The sequence below is a fragment of the Canis aureus genome, chromosome 5 (assembly GCF_053574225.1).
Source record: "Canis aureus isolate CA01 chromosome 5, VMU_Caureus_v.1.0, whole genome shotgun sequence".
NCBI classification, from domain to species: Eukaryota; Metazoa; Chordata; class Mammalia; order Carnivora; family Canidae; genus Canis; species Canis aureus.
In genome coordinates, this window is record NC_135615.1 from 75,426,298 (window position 1) to 75,443,145 (window position 16,848).

Sequence of the window (16,848 nt, forward strand, 5' to 3'; positions counted from 1 at the left end):
CCAGTGAGCATTTACTCTTCATGCCCCTTCCTCCCTGCCCCTGGCAACTCCCCATCTGTTTTCTGTCTGTATGGATCTGCCTATTCTGGACATTTCATGTAAGTGGAGCCAATATGTGGCTTTCCGTGTCCTGTTTTTTTCCCTTGGTATATTTGAGGTTCACTCATGCTACAACATGCATCATTCCCTTTCATGACTGAATAATATTCCATTGTATGTATACACCACCATTTATTTACCCATTCATCCATTGCTGGACATTTAGATTGTTTTTCAAATGTCCTTTGGCTATTGTGAGTAATGCTGCTGTGAACATGCATGTGTACGTGTATTTGTTTGCGATTCTTTTTGGGTACCTTCTTGGGAGTGGAAGTGGAATTGTCAGGTAATGTAGTAGGATTTTGAAGATGGCCAGACTGTTGTCCAAACTGGCTGCACCACTTTGCATTCCCATCAGCAATGCATGAGGGTTCCAATTTCTCCACATCCTTTTACCAAAACTTGTTATTTTCCATTAAAAAAATTATAGCCATTCAAGTGTGTGTAGAGTGGTATCTCCTCATGGTTTTGATTTGCATTTTCCTAATGATTTATGATGTTGAGTATCTTTTCATGTACTTGTCGGCCACTTATATATCTTCTTTTTTTCAGACAAATGTGATAAGTTAAGAAAATTTTTATTTATTTATGTATTTCAGCTTTGTTAAGGTATAATGTATATATACACATATATTACACAAGTAATTGTAAGGTATTTAACATGTATATTGTGGTTATTTCATATATGTATACATTGTAGAAAGATCCTCCCCATCTAGTTCCTTAATACATCTATTACCTCACACCCACCCATGCACACATATATTTTGGTGAGAACATTTAAATTCTACTGTCTTAGCAAACTTCAATTATCAACTATAGTCACTACATTTTACATTGATCTTCAGAACTTATTTATCTTTTTTTAAAAAAGATTATTTATATATTTGAGAGAGAGCAAGCAGAGTGAGCAAGAGAGAATTAAGTGGGAGAGGGGGTAGAGGGAAAGGGAAGCAGGCTCCCCGCTGAGCAGGGAGCCTGATGTGGGGCTGGATCCCAGGACCCCAGGATCATGACCTGAGCCAAGGGCATATGACTAATGGACTGAACCACACAGGTGTCCCAGAACTCATTTATCTTATAGCTGAAAGTTTGTATCCTTTAGCCAACCTCTCTCTATTTTCCCTATCCTTCAGCCCCTGGTACTGGGTTACTCCAATTCTAGGAGTTTGACATTTTTGGGGGAGGGTAGGAGTAGATTCCACTTATAAATGATACTATGCAGTATTTGTCTTTCTCTGTTTGGCTTATTTCACTTAGCATAATGTCCTCATGGTCTATCCATATTGTTCAAAATGGGCAAGATTTCCTTCTTTCCTGTGGCTGAATAACACCCCATTGTATGTGTATATATGTATATATCACATCTTTATTCGTTTATCCATTGATGAACGCTAAAGTTGTTTCCATATCTCGGCTATTGTGACTAAGGCTGTAATGAACATGGGAGTAGATATATCTCTTTGATTTCGTGTTTTCATTTCCTTTGAAAAGATACCCAGAAGTGGGATTGCTGGACCATAGGTTTTTCTATTTTTAGTTTTTTGAGGAACCTCCCTCTTATTTTCCACTGTGGCTGCACCAATTTATATTCCCACCAACAGTGCACAATGGTTCCCTTTTCTCTGCATCCTCACCAATACTTGTTATCTCTTGTCTTTTTTGATGATAGCCATTCTAGCAGCCGTGAAGTGATATGTCATTGTGGTTTTGATTCATATTTCCCTGATGATCTGTGATGCTAACTATATTTTCATGTATTTATTGTCCATTTGTGTATCTTTGGAAAAATATCTGTTGTATATCTTCTTTGTATGAAATATCTGTTGTGTATCTTCTTTCCCCATTCTAAAATTGGGCTGTCTTTTTGTTTTTGGGTTGTGAGAGTTCTCTATATGATCTGGATACTAGATCCTTAGCAGGTACCTAATTTGCAATTATTTTATCCCATTCTATAGGTTGCCTTTTTCCTCTCTTGGTAAAGTCCTTTAATCATAAAAGTTTTTAATTTGATGACGTCCAATTTATTTATTTTTATTTTTTGGTGCCTGTGCTTTTCAGTGTCATGTTTAAGAATCCATTACCAAATCCCAGGTCATGAAACTTTTATGTTTTCTGTTAAAAGTTTTATGATTTTAGTTCTTATATTCAAATTGTTGATCCATTTTGAGGTCAGTTTTGTATATGGTGTGAGGTAGGGTTCCAACTTCATTCTATAGCATGCATATAATGTATAAATAAATTTGAATCTTTTTATTTTTATTTTTATTTATTTTCTAAAGATTTATTTATTTATTTATTCATGATAGACGTAGAGAGAGGGAGAGAGAGAGGCAGACACACAGGAGGAGGGAGAAGCAGGCTCCATACCAGGAGCCCGATGCGGGACTCGATCCCGGGACTCCACGATCGCGCCTTGGGCAGAAGGCAGGCGCTAAACCACTGAGCCACCCAGTGATCCCTGAATCTTTTTATTTTTAAATAATTTTATTTATTTATTTATTTGTTAATTTATTTATTCATTCATTTATTTATTAGAGAGAGAGAGAAGCAGAAGAGGAGGTAGTAGGAGGGGGAAAGAGTCTCAAGCAGACTGAGCTGAGTGTAGAGCCTGACAAGGGGCTCAATCTCATGACCGTGAGATCACAATCAGAGCTGAAACCAAGAGTCAGATGCTCAACCAGTTGAGCCACCCAGGCACCCAAAAAGTTGAATTTAAAAAATTATAAAAACCTAAAAGTTGTAAGAATAGTACAAAATAATTTTTCTTGTATTATTTGAGAGTGAATTGCCAACATGGTACCTTATTACACTCCTTGATTAAGAGGAGTGTAGCTAGCCTTCTCCATTGTCAAGTTATTCTTTTTCTCCTTGTAATTAGTAAGTATTTTGTGGGGAGGTACTTGAATAATGTAAATATCACAATTGTCATCAAAATTTCAATTTATTAAAAAAAATTTCAATTTATTTATTAATTTAATATCATGATTTCTGACTTTATTAATGGGTCAGAATCTGTTTTAATATTTATTTATTTATTTACTTATAAATATTTTATTTATTCATTCATGAGAGACACACAGAGAAAAGCAGAGACATAGGCAGAGGGAGAAGCAGGCTCCCTGCAGGGAGCCTGATGTGGGACTCAATCCCAGGACCCCAGGATCATGACCTGAGCCAAAGGCAGATGCTCAATCACTGAGCCACCCAGATGCCCCAGTGGACTTTATTTTTAAAAGCAGTTTTAGGTTCACAGCAAAGTTGAATGGGAGGTACAGAGATTATCCATATATCCCCTGCCCCCACATATACACTCCCTCCCCAACTAACATCTAACACCACAGTGGTATATTTGTTCCAACTACTGAGCCTACATTGACATCATTATCACCCAAAATCCATAGTGTATATATCAGGGTTCACTCTTGGTGTTGTATAGTTTATGGTTTTGACAAGAATATAATGGCACATACCCACCATTGTAGTAGAATACAGAATAATTTCACTGTTTTAAAAATCCTCTGTGCTCCACCTACTCATCTCTCCCTTCCCCATAAACCTTAATAACTACTGGTCTTTTTACTGTTCCTAAAGTTTTGCCTTCTCCAGGATGTCCTTTGATTGGAGTCATATGGTATGTAAGCTTTTCAGATTGGCTTCTTTCACTTAGTAGTATGCATTTAAGGTTCCTTCTTGTCTTTTCGTGGCTTCATAGCTCATTTTTTTTTTAGTGCCAAATAATGGTCCATTGTCTGGAGGTAACTAAAATTTACTTATCCACTAATTTACTAAAGAATAACCTGGTTGCTTTCAAGTTTTGGCAATCATGGATAAAGTGGCTATAAACATCTGTGTTCAGGTTTTTGTGTAGACCTAAGTTTTAAATTCATTCAGATAAATACTAAGATGCATGATTGCTAGATCTTATGGTAGAAGTACAGTTAGATTTTGTAGGAAATTGCAGCATGCCTTCCAAAGTGGCTGCACTACTTTGCATTCCCACCAGTAATAAATGAGAGTTCCTGCTGCTACACATCCTTGTCAGCATTTGGTGGTGTTAGTGTTTTGGATTTTGGCTATTTGAATAGGTATGTAGGTATTTTGTTTTAATTTATATTTTTCTAATGACGTGATGTTGAGCATCTTTTTATGTGCTTATTTGTCTTTTGTATATCTTTTTTGGTCAAGTGTCTGTTCAGGTCTTTTGTCTATTTTTTTTAGTTTTTTAAAGATTTTATTTATTTATTCATGAGAAAAACAGAGAGGCAGAGGGAGAAGCAGGCTCAGTGCAGGAAGCCCGATGTGGGACTTGATCCTGGGTCTCCAGGATCAAGACCCGAGTAAAGGCAGATGCTCAACCACTGAGCCACCCAGGGATCCCTCTTTTGTCTATTTTAAAATCAGATTGTTTGTCTCTTATTGTTGGGTTTCAAGAGTTCTTTGTGTATTTTGGGTAACAGATCTTTGTCAGATAGGTTTTTTTGCAAATATTTTCTTCTACTGTGTAGCTTATCTTCTCATTCTTTTGACAGGATGTTCCCCAGAGAAGAAGATTTTAAAGTTAATCAAGTCCAGCTTATCAGTTATTTTCTTTCATGGTTCATGCTATACCTAAGGTCAACTAGATTTAATCCTATGCTGTCTTCTAGAAGTTTAGAGCTATAAAGTTTTGCATTTTACCTTTATGTCTATGAAGCGTTTTGAATGAACTTTTATGAAGGATGTAAAGTCTGTGTCTAGATTAATTTTTTTGTGTGCATGGATGTACAGTTGTTCCAGACCCATTTATTGAAAAGACTGTATTTGCTCTATCATATTGCCTTTATTTTTGTGTCAAGAGCAGCTAACTATATTTATGTGAGTCTATATCTGCGCTCTATGTTATGTTCCATTGATTTATTTGTCTATTCTTCTGCCAATACCAAGCTGTCTAGATTACTGTGGTTTTATAGTACGTCTTGAATTTGAGTAGTTTCAGTCCTGCAACTTTATTCTTCTCCTTCAATACTATTCTCCTAGCCCCAAAATAACTAGCTGGGATTCTAACTGTAATTGCATTGACTCTGTAGATCAAATTGGGAAGAACTGGTATCTTGATCATATCAACTCTTCTTATCCATGAACATGGAATACCTTTCCATTTATTTAGTTCTTTGATTTCCTTCATCAGCAGTCTGTAGTTATCCCTCATATAGGTATTGCATATATTTTGTTAGATTTAACCTAATATTTAATTTTGGGGATATGCTAATGTAAATGATATATTGTTTTTAATTTCAAATCTACTTGTTCATTGCTGGTATATAGGAACTGAATGACTTTTGTATATTCAACTTGTATCTTGGATCCTTACTGGAATTGGTTATTAATTCCAAGAGAGGGATACCTGGGTGGCTCAGCAGTTGAGCATCTGCCTTTGACTCAGGGCATGATCCCAGAGTCCCGGGATCAGGTCCCACATCGGGGTTCCTGCATGGAGCCTGTTTTTCCTTCTGCCTATGTCTCTGCCTCTCCCTCTCTCTCTGTGTCTCTCATGAATAAATAAATAATATCTTAAAAATAATTCCAAGATATTTTTTAGAGACTTTATATTTTAGAGCAGTTTTATTTTTACAATACATTTCCTAAAGATTTCATTTATTTATTTGAAAGAGAGAGAGAGAGAGAGAGAGAGAGAGAGAGAAAGTACGAGTGGGGGAAAGGGACAGAGGGGGAAGGAAGGGCAGAGGGAGAAGTGTGGGGCTCCATCCCAGGACCCTGGAATCATGACTTGAGCCAAAGGCAGATGCTTAACTGAGAGAGACATCCAGGCACCTTGACAATGCATTTGAAAGGAAAGTACAGAGATCTCCCATATACTGCCTGACCCCATGTATGCTCAGCCTCTCCCATTACCAACATCACTCACCAAGTGATGAACCTATATTTAACTGAGAATGAACCTATATTGACATCATAGTCACCCAAAGCCCACAGTTTATTTTAGGGTTTTTTCTTGGTGCTATTACTCTATGGGTTTGGACAAATGTACAACAGCATACATCCATCATTATAATATCATACAGAGTATTTTCAGTGCCCTAAAAATTTTCTTTGTTTTGCCTATTCATTTAACCCCCACTCTGGCAACACTGATCTTTTTGTTGTCTCCATCGTTTTGCTTTTTCCAGGGTGTCATATAGTTGGAACCATATGGCATGTAGCCTTTTCAGATTGGCTTCTTTCACTTAGTAATATGCATTTAAAGCTTCTTCATGTCTTTTCATGGCTTGATAGCTTATTTCTTTTTAGTGATGAGTAATAGTCCATTGTCTGGATGTACCAGTTTGTTTATCCATTCACCTACTGAAGGACATCTTGATTGCTTCCAGGTTATAGTAGTTATGGATAAAGCTGCAGTTCCAGGAGTTTTTTCTTTTTTCCTTCAGATTTTCTACATAGACAATCATGTTGCTTGTGAACAAATAATTTTATTTCTTTCTTCCCAATCTTTATTCTTTTTATTTCTTCTTCTTGTTTTATTGCATCAACAAGTACTTCCAGTATAATGCTGAAAAGTTGTGAGAGGGGATATCCTTGCCTTATACATGATCTTAGTGGAAAAGTTTCCTATCATAAAGTGTGATGTTAGTTATAGGTTTTCTGTAGATATTCTTTATCAAGTTGAGGAAGTTCCCTTTGATTTCTAGTTTGCTGAGAGGTTTTTTTTTTATCATGATTAGGTGTTGGATTTTGTCAAATGCTTTCTCCCTATCTATTGATAAGATTATGTGATTTTTTTTATCTTGTTGATGTGATGTTAATGTTATTATTTATTTTGATACTCAACTTGTCCTTAATTTAACCAGTGGGAGCCCCTTCAGGTTACTTTTTTATTCTTCTGATATATCTTTATCTATCTTTGAGTGTTCCTTACAGTCTAGCAAAAGATGTTCCGGGCTCATCTTGAACCTTTCCTACCCCAGTCCTGGAACCAGCCACTTCTCCAAGGATCTTTAGTAATTTTTAGTGGGAAATATATCTATAAACCCAAGGTCTGGGCTTTAGGTGTGCTCATTGCTATTTCAGGTGAGGGTGGTAGCAGGTGCTCCCAGGTATCTTGTTATATTTCTGTTTATTTTACTCCAGCCAGGACTGTCCTGCTGTGCAGACATCCTTCTCATTATGCCACTCTGTCTCTGGCCACACTCCAATGGGAGTATTGTCTCTAACACACCACTGCTGGGCCATTCCCACCCCTGTGTTGCAGATTCCTTTATCTTGCTGAGGCTTCAACATCTGTTCAGGATCACCTCTTTAGGCTCTCATACCCCATATCAGATAACTCCTCACCTGTTATGCTTTCCACCTCCACCCTTGCCTGGCCCCAGCTTACCTATTGGCTCTTGGCTTAATTGTTCAGAAAGGGAAGAGAATAAGGAGGGGAAGAGGAGGAGGAAACTGGGGGTGAATTTTTAAATTAAGTCATAAAATACCTACAGAACAGTGCACAAATGATAGGCCTAAAGTTCAGTCATTATTTACAAAGTGAACATGTCCTTGTAACCACCACCCAGATGGTTTTACCTACTAAGAGATAATTCCAGCTTCTGTGTGGTGAACAGATAGAAAGGGAGTCAAGAGTAGACACAGGATGATTTGTTATGTGCTGATATCCAGGTGAGAGATCACAGGACCTTAGATCAGGAAGGATGTGGTGAAGGGTGGGAAGTGGCTAAATTCAAGAATTTTTATTCAAAATAAAGCTCTCCCTTATTTTGAAGGGAGAATTTGCTCACAGAATTTTGCTCACAGAATTTGCTCCAGGATTAAATGTGAAGCATGGTGGAAACCAGGAACCAAGGATGGCCCAAGGATTTTGATCTGAGACCAAGGTGAATGGATGCCACCATTTGCTGAGAGGGAGAAAACTCAGAGAAGTCCAACCTTATCCTGAGAAATAGCAAGTATTCTTATGGATACATTATATGTATTTGAGATGCCGGTTAGATATCCAAGTGTAGGGATTCATCAGGTTGCTGGGACTGCCAGACAGTAGTTCCCAGGAGAGGTCTGATTGAAGACACTAATGTGAAGGTCTTCAGTGGACAGCTGACACTTAAAGCTGTGGATTGGGTGAGATCACCCAGAAGTAAGCATAGGTGGAAAAGAGATCTAAGAGGTCTCTTATCCTTGGAGCATTTGAGAGTTGGCAGAGAGTCAGCAAAGTTGCCTTATCTAAAAATGGGTCTAATACCTCTTTGGTGGGATCATTAAGGATTGGTTGATCATTAAGGATTATGTTAAAGACCTTATTGGGTAGTTAATATTGACCTTTCCTTTCCCAGATCTCCCCAAGACTTGCCTCCTTCACTTACCATTGTTCTGAGACTCTCCTATATCCCTTACTTCCTTTTTATGTCTCTCCCTAATTCCCTCATGTCTGCCTACCAATACTGTCTCCCCACTTCCTTCCTTTCAGTGAGAATTGACTTGTAAAACTCCTCTCTATGAGCTAATGTCACTCCCTCTCTTTTTCCCCATCACCTGCCACCTAGTGTAAGAAAAGTAACTTTTTACCATTACTTTTGAAGATCTTTGTGTGACACCCCCTCAGTCTTACCCTCTTCACCTCATTTCTCAAAGGGAATTTATTTAACCAGATGACTGTGCTTCTAAAAATAAATATTATCCACTTTTTGCATTTTTAAGCTTCATAAAAATGGAATTTTGTGTTCTTCTGTGAGTTGCTTTTAGTATTCAGCATTTTACTCCTGAGATACAGCTGTATAGCTGCATGCAGTTTTAATTCATTTGTTTTCTCCACTGTATGGCTATCCCACAGTTTATTCATGCATTCTACAGTTGACCACCTTTATAGTTGTTTCTGGATTTTGCCATTACAAGCAGTGCTGCTATGAGCATCTTGTTGGTCTTCTGTGGTGCAGGTAGAAGGATTTCTTAGAGTTAGGAATATTCTACGTATACTCTAGGAGTGGAGTTGCTGCTTCAAGAGAATGCACATTATTAACTTTTCTACAGATGCAACGTTATTTTTCAAAGGGCTTGTACCAATTTATACCACCAGCTGTATATATATGTATTTCCTTAAAGACCAGGAATCAAAGATATTTGATGACCATCTGTATTCAATGTTGTACTGTTCCACAGTCTTTGCCTCATATGAGTAGATTTTTTAATTTTGTAAATGTGGTAACACATTATAGTTTTAATTTGCATTTCCTGAATACTAATGAGTTTGGATGTCATTACATTTTTTATTAGTCATCTGGTTTCCTCTTCTGTGAAGTGCTTATTTTAAATCTTTTGTCTGTTGGATTTTTTCATCTTTTACTTCTTGGTTTGTAGGAGTTCTTTATGTAAATTCTGACTATGGATGGCAAATGTCTTTTCCTAGTTCATGGCTTGTTTGTTCATTCTCTTTATGATGTGCTTTGATGAAAGTTCTTATTTTAATGTAATTAAATTTATAATTCTTTTCCTTTATGGTAAGCTTTTATGTCTTGTTTAAGAAGTCTTTCCCCTGTCACAAAGTTATAAAAATTAATTTCTTCTGCTTACTAAGGAGTTTTATATGTCTTTAATTTACCTGGAACTGGCTTCAGTATATGGTGTGATGTAAGGATTCAGTTTCATTCTCCTGTCGCATGTGCATAATCAAGTGTCCCAGCAGCAATTATTGAAGACTCCACCCTTTACTCATTGATCTACAATGCCATGTTGGTCATAACTCATATGTTGATAGATGTGTGGGTCTATTTCTGGGCTCTCTCTTCTACCTATTGATTTTCCATTCATTTTGTCTATCCCCAGGCCAATATTTCATTGTCTTAACAATGAATAACTTTAAAATGATTTTGAATATCTTTAAAGACAAGTCCTCATTTTGTTCTTCATTTAAATGAAATGAGTTGGGGAATGTTGCTTTTTCGTTATTCTGGATTAGTTTGTGTGAATTTGGAAATAATTCTTTTAAAGATTTTGTGGATAAAACCATAAATGTTGATTTTTCCTTTGTGGCAGTTTTTATTAAAACAAAAATTTTTTACTGGTTTTATAATTATTCAGAGTTTCCATTTCTTCCCAAGTCAGTTTTGGTAATCTATACTTTTTTTTCTTGGAATTTGTCCAATTCATTTAAACTTTCAAGTGTCCTGGAATATAATTGTTTATATTATCTCCTTATTATTTTAAAAAATCTCCACAGTATCTGTAGTTATACCTTCTTTTCTATTATTATTTATTTGTGCTTACTTCTTTTATCTTTTCATCAAATTTACCAGAATTCTTTGTTTTATTAATCTTTTATTTCTTTCAGCATTAATTTTGTCACAACTTTTTCTTTTAAGTGAACAAGAAAGTGGATCTGCCCTAGAGCCTCCAAAAAAGGAATGCAGCCCTGCTAACACCTTGTTTTAGACCTGTGAGATTCATATTGGACTACTGACCTACATAATTATAGAATAATACATTTGTATTGTGTTAAGCCACTAAGTTTGTGGTAACTTGTTACAGCAGTCATAGAAAACTTAATTTGAATTTACTTGATTGCTTCTCCATGATTAGATTCAAGCTTATTGGCCTTTTCAAATAATCAATCTTTGGGTTTATTGATCCTCTAAAATATATGTTCTCTATTTCATTAATCTATTCTTATCTTTTTTGTTTCCTTCATTCTACTGTCTTTGAAATTACTTAAATAGAATATTTAACTCATTAGTTTCATCCTTCATCCTTTGTAGTATAACCATTTAAGGCTTAAATAAATTATAAATTTCCTTCTTGATCTCCTTATCTTTAATATCCCACAAGTTTCAATATGAAATATTTTCATTACTATTCAATTCTAAATATTTTGTAATTTCCATTGTGACTTCTTTTTTGATCCTTGAGTCATTTAGAAATAGTTTTAAATTTGGAAATGTATGGGGTTTACCCATTATTTTATCATTACTGGTTTATAATTTATTTGCATTGTACTTAGAGAATGTGATCTATAGGACACAAAAATCTTTGAAGTGTTCATGAAATTGATTCATGTATGCTTGAGAATATACTGACTGCCATGTTCTATAAATGACCCATCAGATCAAGCTTATTAACTGTGTCAAATTTTCTGTATGCTTACTGATTTTTTTCATCCAAGTTATCTATCAATTACTGAGAAAAGTGTGTTCAATTCCCAACTATATGGTGAATTTATCAATTTTTCCTGTAGTTCTGTCAGTTTTTCCTCCAATGTTTTTAGTTTATGCTATTGGGTGCATACAGGTTTAGAATGTTTTATCTTTTGATGAGTTGGGCCTTTTTCCCATTATTTAGTGACCTTATTTGATTGATGATTTCATTCCCTTATTTTTATTTTTTTTTATTTTTGAAGATTTCTATTTATTTACTCGTGAGAGACACACAGAGAGAGGCAGAGACATAGGCAGAGGAAGAAGCAGGCTCTCTGAGGGGAGACTGATGCGGGACTCTATCCTAGGACCCTGGGACCACAACCTAAGCCAAAGGCAGGCGCTCAACCACTGAGCCACCCAGCTGCCCGACCTTCTTCATTCCTAATAATACCTTTTGCATTAAAGTTTATTTTTCTGATGTTAATATAATTACTTCATCTTTCTTATTTAGTTAGTATTTGCCTATCTTTTCCTATTCTTTTACTTTAAATCCTTCTGAGTACTTATGTAACTCATAAATGGTACTTACCTGTATTAAAAATATTCTTCCTGGTAATTGGGATTTTAGGTAATTAATGATTATTTGGATTTTTCTTTTTATTCATTTTGTCTTTTCTGTTTTTTTTTTCCTTGTCTTTTCTAGTCATTTTGGGGAGATTGGTTATTTTTCTCATTTTACCTTAATCATCTCTTTGGAAGTTTTTTACTTTATTGCTATGATTTTGGTCATTATTCCAGAAATGTTAACATACTCACTTAATTAGTCAAATTTAAAAATTAATTGCCATTATCCCTTTTCCCCAAGTGCAAGCTAAAACATCATTATCCTTCTTCAAGTCTATTGTTGTGAAGTATTTTAATTCTACTTTGGTTTTTTAATACCACATGGTATTAATGGTTTGGTCAGATTTGTTGCCTAGATTTACCCACATATTCACTGTCTTCCTTGCTTTTCATTCCTTCTTGCTTCTGTGACCTTCCATCTGAGATTTCTTTTCTCCTGCCTGAAGAAATGCTTTAGCATTTTTAAAATGAGGATCTGTTTCTGACAAAGTTGTTCAGTTTTTGTTTGAAAATGTCTTTGTTTTAGTCCCATTTTAAAAGATTTTCTCTAGATATAAATTCTAGTTTTGTTTTTCCATCATATCAGAGATATTATTCCACGGATTTCTGGTATCTCTTGCTGTTGAAAAGTCAGCTGTCAATCTCATTGCTGTTGACCTAGAGGCTATCTCTCTTCTCTCTTTGGCTACTCATTAACTCTTTTTCTTTGGTGTTTTGCAGTTTCATTATGTGTCTAGATGTTAGAGTTGTCAGAAAAAATACAGGCTACCCAATTAAATTTAAATTTCAGATAAACAACAAATATATTTTCAGTGTAAGTATGTTCCAAATATTACATGGGACATACACTAAAAAAAAAATTCTTCATTGTTTATCTGAAATTCAAATTTAGCTAAGAGTCTTATATTTTTATGTGCTAAATTTAGTAACACTAGTAGGTGTTAGTTTCTTTTTATTTACCCTACTTGGGTTTCTCTGGGTCCTTAAATCTGTAGCTATTTATTTTCATTGTTGATGGACATTTCTCAGTATAAAGACTGGTTTCAGTAACTACTATCTCTTCAAATCTTGTCTCTTCACCATTTTTCTCACTTTTTCTTCTGTAACTATGATTATATAAATGTAAGTTTTCATACTAATGTCATATCTTAATCTCTGATATTTTCTACCTCTGTGATTTCTGTTTCATTCTTCAACTGTGTCTGATTTGTTGTTAAATTTATATACTGAATTTTAAATTTTAGTCATTATATCTTTCCTTTTTTAAAAAGATTTTATTTTTAAGTAATCTCTACCCCCAATGTGGTACTCAAACTCACAACCCTGAGATCAAGAGTTGCATGCTCTACTGACTGAGCCAGCCAGGTGCCCCTATATTTCTCATTTAATCTCTGTTTTAAATCTACAAAGTCACTTTTATAGATACTCTTTACATAAAATTTCAATACCCTTTAAAAACGTTATTAAACATAGGTGCACCTGGGTGGCTCAGTCAGTTAAGCATCTGCCTTCAGCTCAGGTCATGATTCCAGGGTCCTGGGATCAAGCCCAGAGTGGGGCTCCCTGCTCAGCAGGGAGTCTGCTTCTCTCTCTTCCTCTGCTGCTCCCCGTACTTGTGCTCTCTCTCTGTCAAATAAATAAATAAAATCTTTTAAAAAGTTATTAAAAATATAATATTTTAAACTCTATATCTGATAGTTCCCCTATTTGAGGCCTTTGTGGGTCTGAATCTACCACCTGTTGTTTCTGCTGACTCTTTCTCATTGATACTTGGTTCCTTACATATTTTATAATTGTGATTGTAAGCTCATATATCAGAATTTTACCTTTGGGTAATCTTTGAGACTGTGTTGAAGGTGGACTCCTACAGAGGGGATTTGTATTGACTTCTGCCAGGAGCCTGTGGTCATTACCAACTTGAGACCACTTTAAACTACATTCTTGGCTTGATGTTTCTGGGCCACCCAAGTATAGTGAATTCAGGCTGCAAGCCCCCTTAATAGGGTAGGCTCATAGCTACAAATTCTGAGAGGCTTTTTCCTCCCCTTCCACTCATTGCCAATGATCAGTATAAGCAATTTGCCTGTAGTCCCCAAGGAGTAGAGAATAGGATAGTTTTGTTCTGGTTTACCTTGACACAAATGTGTAACTTGCTGAGGTCTTGGCTTTATGTGGAGAGGGTTTTCTCTTAGAGTTCTTGCCTTGGGTGAGCTCTGGGTTTTGTCTCTGATCTTCATTTCAGGTAGCTTCAGAGTATCATTAACATGTCTGAGTTTGGGTGTTCATGTAGTTTTTGCTATGAACATGCCTTATCTTTTTGAGAACTAATTGATACAGTTATTTTCTTCTAGCTAGCGTGTTTGTTTATTTTTGGTTGGAGGGTCTAAAGAGTGTTTAGTATAGCATTGTGCTGGAAACCCAAGACCCCCTTTCCCCTGCTAGCAATTCTTCAGAAGAAACCTGTGAAATCAGCTTCGGGATGGTTTTCTTTTCTTAATATGTTATTGTTTTTAGATGTGCTAATAGGGGACACCGTTAGATATAATTATCATAGCACTGAACCTTTAATTTAGGCTGAATTTCATTCATTCATTTATCATATGTTCATCAAATTTTACCAAGCCTCTGTTAAAGGTCAGGCTTTTTGTTAGGTCCTGAGGATTCAGGGTGGACAAGGCAGATTCAACCTCTGCCTACTCTCATCAGTCCGATGACTTGAATTTACAGTACTGTACTGAGCACTTTACATACATTATTTAATGTAATCCTCATAACAACCCTGTGGGTTGTGTATAACCATTTTACAAATTAGGAAATGAAGGCACAGAAAAGTTCTATAAATCACCTAAGGTCAGGCACCTAATAAGAGGTTCATTAGCGACTCGAACCCAGGTCTTTCTGGCTACAAAGCCTTTGTCTTTAACCATTTTTATGCTGTTTGTTATGCCAAGAGAGGGCACTGTTGGATATTCCAGGAAGAGAGGGCCTTTCTTGCTTAGCCGTGTGGAGGGATATGCGGGTAGAGCCATTGTAAGTTTTCTTAGGATGAATTTAGGTCAGGCCAACCCATGATCAGAGTGTGGAGTTCCAAGGTATGGGAATGAGGCAGATGAAGATTCATTTTCAGGATCTCTGTAGCTAGTTGTGTCACATTATGACACTGTTGCCAGTTGTGGGAGATAACCAGGAAGAAAGAATTAATAGCATCTCTGAGCAGTATCATGGGGCTGTGGTGCTGCTCTTGTCACTTACTTCTTGAGAGCACACTCTGCATAGCAGTGGTGTCAGAAGCCACGTCTTCTTTGGAATATGAGGCTAGTTGGTGCCCTGGATAAAAAAAAGTCGGGAGACTTTAGGGGCCCTCATTGGGCCTCAATGTCCTCATATATATAATGAGGACATTTGACCTTTCCACTTCTGTGCACTATGGTCCTGTGATTCTGTGAGATGCCCAGAGAGGGACCTTTTTTTGTTCTGTGTCCAGGGAAGAAATAGCAATGGAAAATTAGGGAGCAGAAGACCTATCTCTTTCTATCCCCAACCGATGTCCCAGTTTTAGTTATGGTCAGGTGAAGTAGCACCACATGTCTCAATGCCACAACTCCATTCTTCCCAAATCAGCCTGTATCTGTATAATGTCTTTTCTAAGTGGCCCTCCTTAATCTTCCTGCTCTGAGATTCCCAGGACATGTTGCTGGGCCTCTTCCATAACTCCCGCATTTCTTTCCTGCTAGACTGTCATGTATACTGAGGGTCAGGACTGGGTCTCTTGCACCCCTGCACCCCACCTCACCACTCCACCCCCACCCTGGCATACAGAGCAATTCCTGATGAATGTGTGAATGACAGGAAATCAGTTCTTTTGTCCTAAATAATTCCATTGAAAGACTTTAAAGTTGGTTAGCTTTTCTGCATCATATATGATGTAAAAGAATTTTTATAGCACATAAACATAAAATAGTGTTTCTCTGGATTTTAGATGTTTGTGGTAGAAATTTCATAAATGGTTGAAGTGTAACGGTGAGAAGAACCACCCTTGCAGTCCCCTCTACCCACCTCGTCCCATCACCCAAGGAAAGCCATTGTCAGCATCCTGGTGGATGTCATTCCTGTCTTACTTCTCCCTCTGACCGTACTGGCATCCTGCTGCAAATGTAGTTTCCTGCTCTGTGCTTATCACTCAGGAGTCTTTGGGAGACTTTCCCCATATCCTTCAATGTTCTTCAAGAACATGGTATTGAGTGGCCGTTGGGGGTTTCAAACCTTTTGAGGTCCCTGCTGTGAGGAGCTGACCTGTGCAGAGGACCTCCTGAGAGCTTGTGGTTCTGGGAGGTTGGAAGGAGACCATCTCCCTGGCCACCATTCACGGGGCACCTGCCACGGGCCCAGGCACTGGCAGCTGCTCCTCTAATCCCCTCAGTAACTCTGAGAAGAGGGTTCTAGGGAGACAGAAGCTCTGGAAGGCTCAGAGAGGTGAAGTGACTTGCTGAGAGTCAACCAGCTAATGAATGGTGGATGACGATGCCTACTTCCAGGCCTCCTGCAGGGATTTGGACACTGCTGCTGGCACTCCACGGGGAAGCAAAGAGTGACATCTTGAAGCAGTACCTGTGGTTGGGCTGCTGCTGGGGCCCAGCTGGCCACCCTTGGAGGGGGAATTGGAACCCAGCTCAGTCTGGAGCTTCTGCTTTCTCCTGGGGCCACCGTCTCGCTGCCCAGCATGTTAGCTATTGAAGTTAACTGGCTTGGGATCCCAAGCTCTCAGTTCTGTGCTCAGGGTGGCTGAGGAGCCATCTGGTAAGAGTGAGGGGGAGCAGAGAGGGAGGCTGTGGGGCCCCAAGCGGTGAAACATCTCTGATTTCTCCTCCCATTGAAAAGTCTTGGGTGATTCATTAGCGAGGAGAAGAGGATGATTAGTTGGCTAATTATGAAGGGGGAAGGACCCCCACTCCCAGCTCTCCAGTATGCTCATGGACACAGAGAACCCAGAGGATAATTAGTTGGC